This window comes from Scylla paramamosain, unplaced genomic scaffold, assembly GCF_035594125.1.
Source record: "Scylla paramamosain isolate STU-SP2022 unplaced genomic scaffold, ASM3559412v1 Contig53, whole genome shotgun sequence".
In the NCBI taxonomy this organism is placed as follows: Eukaryota; Metazoa; Arthropoda; class Malacostraca; order Decapoda; family Portunidae; genus Scylla; species Scylla paramamosain.
Window position 1 is genome coordinate 344,547 of NW_026973718.1, and position 7,954 is coordinate 352,500.

Below are 7,954 nucleotides of genomic sequence, written 5' to 3' on the forward strand. Positions count from 1 at the left end.
AAAGATATGAGATTGTGATCGGAGGAGCCCAACAGAGAAGAAAGGGTGACAGCATAAGCAGAAGGATTAGAGGTCAGGAAAAGGTCAAGAATGTTGGGCGTATCTCCAAGACGGTCAGGAATACGAGTAGGGTGTTGCACCAATTGCTCTAGGTCATGGAGGATAGCAAAGTTGTAGGCTAGTTCACCAGGATGGTCAGTGAAGGGAGAGGAAAGCCAAAGCTGGTGGTGAACATTGAAGTCTCCAAGAATGGAGATCTCTGCAAAAGGGAAGAGGGTCAGAATGTGCTCCACTTTGGAAGTTAAGTAGTCAAAGAATTTCTTATAGTCAGAGGAGTTAGGAGAGAGGTATACAGCACAGATAAATTTAATATGAGAGTGACTCTGTAGTCGTAGCCAGATGGTGGAAAACTCGGAAGATTCAAGCGCGTGGGCACGAGAGCAGGTTAAGTCATTGCGCACATAAATGCAGCATCCAGCTTTGGATCGAAAATGAGGATAGAGAAAGTAGGAGGGAACAGAAAAGGGGCTACTGTCAGTTGCCTCAGACACCTGAGTTTCAGTGAGGAAAAGAAGATGAGGTTTAGAAGAGGAGAGGTGTTGTTCTACAGATTGAAAATTAGATCTTAGACCGCGAATGTTGCAGAAGTTAATGAAGAAAAAGTTGAGGGGGGTGTCAAGACACTTAGGGTCGTCAACAGAAAGGCAGTCCGACCTGGGGACATTTATGGTTCCCTCCCCAGATGGGGACTCCGAGGCTGGTGTAGGAGTCGCCATGATGATTTTAAAATTTTTGAGTGAAGGGTGTGTGTGTTATTAGGTGCTTGTAGTTTTGTGTGGAGGAAGAGAGTTGTCTTTAGAGGGCAGGCTGTGACTGCCCCCTTGTGTTGTGAGACACAAAGGGAAACGTTCAGTGAGGTCAAAGCTGGGTCTGCTTACAAACATTCAATCTCTTACTCTCTCATTTTCCCTGTTCACCCTTCACAAACTTCCTATCCGTTCTGTTGTTCTGTTCTGTTCTGCAAGTCTGTGTGAGTTTGTGCGAGTTTGTGCGAGATTGTGTGAGTTTGTGTGAGTTTGTGTGAGATTGTGCGAGTTTGTGTGAGATTGTACGAGTTTGTGTGAGAATGTGCGAATCTGTGTGAGATTGTGCGAGTTCGTGCGAGTCTGTGTGAGATTGGGCGAGTTTGTGTGAATTTGTGCGAGTTTACATTTCTTTAGTTCTTGTGTATCTCCTCTAGCAAGGAAGACCTGCTGGCTAGTGGTGAACATAAGAACATAAGAACATAAGAAATAAGGGAAGCTGCAAGAAGCGACCAGGCTTACACGTGGCAGTCCCTGTATGAAACACACCTACCTATTTCCATCTGCTATCCCCATCCATAAACTTGTCTAATCTTCTCTTAAAGCTCTCTAGTGTCCTAGCACTAACTACATGATTACTGAGTCCGTTCCACTCATCTACCACTCTATTTGAGAACCAATTTTTTCCTATCTCCTTCCTAAACCTAAATTTTTCAAGCTTGAACCCGTTATTTCTTGTTCTACCCTGGTTGCTGATCCTAAGAATTTTGCTTACATCTCCCTTGTTATAACCCTTATACCACTTAAAGACTTCTATCAGGTCCCCTCTTAACCTACGTCTCTCTAGAGAATGTAAATTTAACCGCTTCAACCTCGCTTCGTAAGGAATACTCCTCATCCCCTGTATCCTTTTAGTCATTCTCCTCTGTACTGATTCTAATAGACCTATATCTTTCCTGTAATGTGGGGACCAGAACTGCACAGCGTAGTCTAGATGAGGTCTGACCAGCGCCAAGTATAACTTTAATATTACTTCCGGCCTTCTACTTTTAACACTCCTAAAAATGAATCCTAGTACCCTATTTGCCTTGTTTCTGGCTTCTATGCATTGTTTCCCTAGACGGAGTTCAGAGCTAACTATAACTCCTAAATCTTTCTCGTACCCTGTACCTACCAGAGTTTGGGTGTTTAATGTGTACCTATTGTGTGGGTTTCCTCTACCTACGCTAAGCACTTTGCATTTATTGATATTAAATTGCATTTGCCATCTATCCGTCCATTCATTCATTCTATCTAAGTCTGTCTGCAAGGCGATGGCATCCGCTTCTGACCTAATTAATCTACCTATCTTTGTGTCATCCGCAAATTTACTAACATCGCTACTAATTCCACTATCCAAGTCATTGATATATATTAGAAATAATAATGGCCCTAATACTGATCCCTGTGGCACCCCACTAATGACATGACCCCACTCGGATTTCGAGCCGTTTATTAGCACTCTCTGTCGCCTGTTACCAAGCCATGACCCTATCCAACCTAACACCTTCCCATCTATCCCGTGCGCCCTAACCTTTCTCAGGAGCCTTTGATGGGGCACCTTGTCGAATGCTTTACTAAAGTCCAGATATAAGATATCATAACTATCACCATTATCTACTGCCTCGTACACCTTACTGTAAAAACTTAACAAGTTTGTCAGGCAAGACTTCCCTTTCGTGAAGCCATGCTGTGACTGATTTATCAAGTTATGTTTGTCTAAATGTTCCCTAATGTTCCTGGCTATTATTGACTCTAACATTTTACCTACAACTGAAGTTAAGCTGACAGGTCTATAATTAGACGCTAAAGTTTTATCCCCTTTCTTAAAGATGGGTACTACATTAGCCTGCCTCCACATGTCTGGTACCTCACCCGACTCCAGTGATTTCCTAAAGACAGAAACTAACGGCTCACTAATAATCTTTTTACATTCCTTAAGTACTCTGGGATATATTTCATCAGGTCCTGGTGACTTGAACTTTTTTAGCCTATCTATCTCCTGCTCCACTATCTCCCTAGTTATGGAAATATCCGTCAGCTTCTCATACTCATCTGCTCTAAACACCTGTTCACTATCTGGCATATCCTGCATTGATAACTGGTGATAACTGTGTGTGTGTGTGTGTGTGTGTGTGTGTGTGTGTGTGTGTGTGTGTGTGTGTGTGTGTGTGTGTGTGTGTGTGTGTGTGTGTGTGTGTGTGTGTGTGTGTGTGTGTGTGTGTGTGTGTGTGTGTGTGTGTGTGTGTGTGTGTGTGTGTGTGTGTGTGTGTGTGTGTGAGTGCGTGTGTGTGTAAGTTTTCAATAGTACAGCTACTCGTACACTGACTTAACTCAACGTAGCCTAACCTAACCTAGGCTAACCTAACCTAACCTAACCTAGCCTAACTTAACCTAGCCTAACTTGACGTAACGTACCATTTTTCCAGCTTTCCCCAATCCCAGCACCTCATTAGCTTCATCCCGTGTCACACCCACCTGTTCTAATACTTTGCTGTTCCTTCCTTTCAAACTGCACACCAAGTTTGGATTCCCTAAGGCAACGCAAGCTTCACCTTCTCACTCCCTGCTGCCTGATACACTCACGCCAATCTCTTTATTGCAGACTACAGTTTCTTCATCCATGGCAACATTTTTCCTCGTCTCAGCATCAATATTGCAATTCGCTTTAGTTTTATCAATTTGAATCTTTCAGCTAAATCCTCGTGAACTATCTGCACGTGTTGCCTGATGCGCAGCTGTCCAGTCACACTCGGCAGCTGTCTTTGTCTGTAATAACCTTCCTAACCTGCATCACGCGTGGCACGTTCTCTACAGGTGTAACTCAACGTACACAGCAAAACATCACTTCCTGCCTCGGTACCCAGGTGACTCTTGCCCTCCCAACCTTCAGGGTAACACAGGCAGGCACAGTCAGTCCGCCCTCCCTGCACGTGTGACAGAACACCACCAGCAGCAGCACACTATCCTAGCCATTGAGCCTTTCAGTGCGGGAAGCAACAGTTCACATGACTGGAAGCAATGCAGGTAATATTTAGAAGCATTTAAGAGAAGGAAAATGCACACAGAGAAAACATTGTACAACTTTTTCCTAATGTAATGACTCAACCTCATTCACCCACCTTGTCATTGTCTTCACCAAAATTGACGAGAGAGAGAGAGAGAGAGAGGAGAGAGAGAGAGAGAGAGAGAGAGAGAGAGAGAGAGAGAGAGAGAGAGAGAGAGAGAGGAGAGAGAGAGAGAGAGAGAGAGAGAGAGTTAGCATTTACTCTCTCTCTCTCTCTCTCTCTCTCTCTCTCTCTCTCTCTCTCTCTCTCTCTCTCTCTTTCTCTCTCTCTCTCTCTCTCTCTCTCTCTCTCCTTTGTTTATGTAGAAAAAAAGGAGACGGACACAGAAAGAAGGAAGAGAAAAGGAAGGAGGAGGAAGGACAAGGGGAACATGAGGAGGAGGGGGAGGGGGAGGAGGAGGAGGAGGAGGAGATGAAGCGAGTGAGCGAGAATACCCAAGCGAAAACGAAATTGAAGAGCAGACGGTGTGGTCACTGGTGCAGGAAGACTGTGAGATTCATAGTGTACAGGAAAGCACACAAATCATGAGGACTGTATGCATCTGTTGAGTGGTCACGATACAGAACAAGATCTGCAGTGGTGATGGCATTGTTTGTAAAAGCGGTGCGCATATATACAGTGATGAGTTGTTGGAGGATGAGAAGGAACACACACAAAGCTCCTTCCCTTGACATGCGTACTAGATGGGTTTATTGCTTCACATCCTGGGGAGAAAAGCTCAGGAAATTGTCGCCAGTAAGAGGGCTGGTCCAGACGTGAAGCACTCTTATTACCTGTCCACCACTCACACCTAACGCACACACACACTCACCACAACACTCGGTGACAGGAACAGGTGCACAGTGACCGCCGCAGGAACCAACATGGCGGAGAGAAGTGTATTGCACGACATTCCCTGTGGTGGGTGACACTGACAATATTACGGTGAGATAGGCAGAGATCTGGCAACGCGGCTGGGCGAACACAAAGCGGAAATCTGGCAACACAGGGAAACTATTGCGGCTATTTAACAAAGTGAGTAAACAGCACAGAAAAGCAATAAGATCAAGATACTTAACAACTACTAAAAAGACATCGATAAAAGAGTGGGTGGCTGGTGTGGCGGCACGGTCGCCATGGATGGCGGGGGAGGCGAGCACCAGTCACGTAGCAACACGCATAACCCACGAGGGCGACGCACGAGCCAATCAGAAGACGGAAGACAAGACCGGGGACCAATCAGCACCCCTCAGGACAGGAAACTATTGCTCCAGCGTCCCTTTGAGCTGGACGGCTGTGTCTGCCAGGTCTGTGAAGAACACTCAGGGGAGAAACTCCTGTTCCTTTCCCAACCCGCGATTCTGCACCTCCTTCAACAACAACAACAACGACAACAACGACAACAACAACAACAACAATGATAATAATAATAACAGGAAATATAATTGAGAATTAGAAGAAATTACAGAGAGAGAGAGAGAGAGAGAGAGAGAGAGAGAGAGAGAGAGAGAGAGAGAGAGAGAGAGAGAGAGAGAGAGAGAGAGAGAGAGAGAGAGAGAGAGAGAGAGAGAGAGAGAGAGAGAGAGAGAGAGAGAGAGAGAGAGAGAGAGAGAGGCTACCAAAACTATTAACCAAGATTCCTAACTACCAACATTTTAAAAACTACCACAATTATCAACCAACACTCCAAAAACTACAATTATTAACCAACATTCGTAATTACCAACATTGCTTCCACTCACCGGGGCGGAGCAGAGCACGGCCACGCCCTCGCCACGCCCGCAGTCACTCACGCCCCACACCACACTACCACAGTCTCTAAAACCACAACTCGCCGTCCTGCAATTGTGGTTGGTGAAGAAAGGTGAGGTGGTGGTGGTGGTGGTGGTTATAGGTTAGGTTACTACTACTACTATTACTACTACTACTACTACTACTACTACTTTTACTACTACTACTACTACTATTACTACTACTACTACTACTACTACTACTACTACTATTACTACTACTACTACTAGAATAAAGCAGAAAGGAATGTCCATGCACGTTGTTTGTGTTCACTTGTGATCATCTGCCGTTGCCCAGTGAAAAGTCTACGGTAAGAGCGAGCCAGGTTTCATTTAGTATAAGGGAAATATTTGCCGCCTTTCTTAACCCAGTGTAGGCCTATCTATAAATGTTTACATGTACTGTTGCTGCTGATGCTGCTGCTGTTGTTGTTGTTGTTGTTGTTGTTGTTGTTGTTGTTGTTGTTGTTGTTGTTGTTGTATTTTTATTTTTGATTTATTTTTCATCAGTTTTCTCTCCTCCTCCTCCTTTTGCTACTACTACTACTACTACTACTACTACCACCTTCTTCTTCTTCTTCTTCTTCTTCTTCTTCTTCTTCTTCTTCTTTCTTTTCCTCCTCCTCTTTTTCCTCATCCTCCTCTTCTTCTTCCTCCTCCTCATCTTCTAATAGCCTTTCTTCTTCTTCTTCTTCTTCTTCTTCTTCTTCTTCTTCTTCTTTTTCTCTTTCTTTTCCTCCTCCTCCTCCTCCTCCTCCTCCTCCTCCTCCTCCTCCTCCTCAACCACCTCCTCTTCCTAATCCTCCTCCTTCTTTTCTTCCTCCCCCTCCTCTTCTTTGTCTTTCTTTTCCTCCTCCTCCTCCTCTTTATCCTCCTCTTCCTCCTTCTCCTCCTCTTTCTCCTCTGATACCCTTATTCTTCCTCTCCTCCTCGTTTTCTTCTTCTTCTTCTTTTTCTTCCTCCTCCTTCTCCTCCTCTTCTTCCTCTTAATCCATTTTTTTCTCTTTTTCTCTCTCTCTCTCTACTACTACTATTATTACTACTATTACTACTACTACAACAACAACAACTACTACTACTACTACTAACCTCACAGTTCTGTTCATCCAATAGAACAAGACCATTCCCAAAACAAAGATGGCCGCCGGGGTAAACCTTCGCCTCGCCACGTTCTTAACCTGAGAGAGAGAGAGAGAGAGAGAGAGAGAGAGAGAGAGAGAGAGAGAGAGAGAGAGAGAGAGAGAGAGAGAGAGAGAGAGAGAGAGAGAGAGAGAGAGAGTTTTGTCATCGAAGTTTTTCTTTCTGTTTTCCTCTTCTTCCTCTTCCTCTTCCTCGTGCTCCTCCTTCTCTTCCGTATCTTTCAGTTTCTCTTCCTCCTCCTCCTCCTCCTCCTCCTGTTCTCTCTCTCCTATTCGTGTTGTTCCTTTTGTTCCTGTTGTTTGCCCCTTTCTTCCCTCTGTCGCTCCTCCTTGTTCACCCTCCATTCATTGTTAGGTTTTCTGTCACATTTCATAAATAAGGCTTCTTCTCTCACTTCTACCACTTCAGTGTGGCATCTAGTACTGCTGCACATTACAAAACACTACGTCTAAATAGAATATTCGCCTAAAACTACCCAAATATCTGCAATATTAAGAATAAGGAGGAATAATTCATTGTTGTTTAGTCTCCCTTAAAGAAGATTCGTTTTCTCTAATTACGTCACTTGCTAAGAAACAAAAGATTGAAAATCCTTCAAATTACAGTTACAGACTAGACCATATTGACCTTACATGTAAACATTACAAATATGGCTCTTTCTCTTAGTTCTACCATTCAAACATAGTATTATACAACACAAAATAGTAGATTTAAATAGTATATACACCGGAAAACTTGTATAACAACAATAACCAGATTAATGAAGTATAGGTTAGTGTTCCTTAAAAGACACACGTTTTCTCTAATTACGTCACTTATTTAAGAAACATAAGGTCGAGCATCTTATAAATTTACTTAATAAAATGGACCTTATTGACCTTACAAATGAAAATTATAAATATAGCTTTCTTTGACATCTCCCACTTAAACATAATAAATAGAATAGTAGATTTAAATAGTATATACAAGTAAAACTATAAAAAAAAAAACTCGTATAATAGCAATAAACAGGAATAATGAAGTACAGACTAGTGTCCCTTAAAATACATACGTTTTCTCTAATTACGTCACGCCTTTAAGAAACACAAAGTCGAGAATCTTTCCAATTACAGTTACAAAATGAACCATATTGACA